This window comes from Neofelis nebulosa, chromosome 2 (genome assembly GCF_028018385.1).
Source record: "Neofelis nebulosa isolate mNeoNeb1 chromosome 2, mNeoNeb1.pri, whole genome shotgun sequence".
NCBI lineage: Eukaryota > Metazoa > Chordata > Mammalia > Carnivora > Felidae > Neofelis > Neofelis nebulosa.
This window is the reverse complement of record NC_080783.1, coordinates 207,288,994-207,290,533: the sequence shown is the minus strand read 5'-3', so window position 1 is coordinate 207,290,533 and position 1,540 is coordinate 207,288,994.

Genomic DNA, 1,540 nt, shown 5'->3' with positions numbered 1-1,540 from the left:
CCTGGAAACGATCCGGGTAGGCTGTGGCCGGGGGTTCCGAGCCGCTGCTGCGCGGGAGAAGAGCGGGTTAGCACCACCGGAAGTGCCTCGGTTGGAGGCGGACTCTCTGAATCCTATTGGCGGAAGGGGAGTGAGGTTCCGCCCCCCCCAAAGGAAAAGGCTCAATCCTAGAAAGACAGCTCTGCGACCGCAGCCAATCAACAAGGCCGAGCGCCCTTAGGCTCCGCCCAGGCCGGACTCCCGCCGGGAGCCCAGATCCCGCCTCCTCATCAGGCGGGCTTGTTCCTTACGGGACCTGGAGAGGTGGTGGCCACTTGAAACCACCTCCTCGACGCTCCCTGGCTGTGTCATCACTGGCCCAGGGCAGACTCAGGACTAGAAACCAGGCCCCATCTCCATCTCCAGGGAGGAAATGGTTGGAAAACTAAGATCAGGGCTAGGATACTTTGAATCTCCTGTCACTAATGGACCCAGCGGCCTGGGGACGGGCCTGACCTACCAGGCCTGGTGGCCCATGCTGGAGGCAGCTGGAGAGGCGGCGAACTGGCTTCCCGATGAGAACTGGCTTCCCAATGAAAACGCTGTAGCTGGGTTCATTTCTCAGCTCCGCCTCTCACTACCCCTGCTGCTGGGGCATTTCACTTCTCTCCGGGCCACTTTCCTAGGCTGGAAATAGAAATAATAGCGAGGCTCAGCCCTCCCACTTACCTGCGTGCCTTTGGAAAAGCTGAGCTCGCGGGAGCTCAGGGGCAGGTTCTGAAGCACTTCGTGCCGAGTGTGGCTCAGCCTCCCCTCAGTAATGCTAGCTTCTAAATTGATGGGGGGGGGCACCTGGCTCACCTCAGCCCCACCACGGGTCTAAGTAAAAGCAGCTCCAAGGCTGGGTCCCAACCACAATCCTGGGGCAAATAGCGATGGTGGAGACAGAAGGCAGCTGTTCTTTTCTGACCTTTCACACTTGCCCACCCAAAAGAATGTGGGGGGCAAAAGCCAGAACCTCCCTCCCTCCATCTCCTTAACTGAATCTACCTCCTCTCCATCTCCGACTGGTTCCACTGAGAGTTAAGCCTCACCCCCACCCTGGGCGTCCCAGCCCAGCCCTCCTACCCTTCTGCATACAATGCCACATCAGTTCACCTTGAACTCAGATCTGATGATGCCTGTAGGTGGCTTAGGAGTCCCACTGCTCAGGGTCACCCAGGGCTCCTCACGGCTCAGGTCTCCACTGAAACTGAACTCAGCAACCTCCTTCTCCGGCTCTGCTCAGAACTATCCATGCGGTAAGTCTCCAACCTTTAACACACTCAGCTTCCCCACTCGCCTTTGCGCACACGGCAACCACTCCCACCCCGGCCATTCCCTTCTTAAGCCTCCCAGGATCTTCCGCGTCTTTTACAGTAGCTCCACCCTTCACGAGGACGCTTTTCCCCCCATAAAGCCCCGACCTTTCTTCCTCTCAATGGTGTACCGCAGCCTGCCTCTGGTTAAACTCATCTCCGGTTACCAGAGCACCTTCCACCCCAGCTTCTCCAGGGCATGA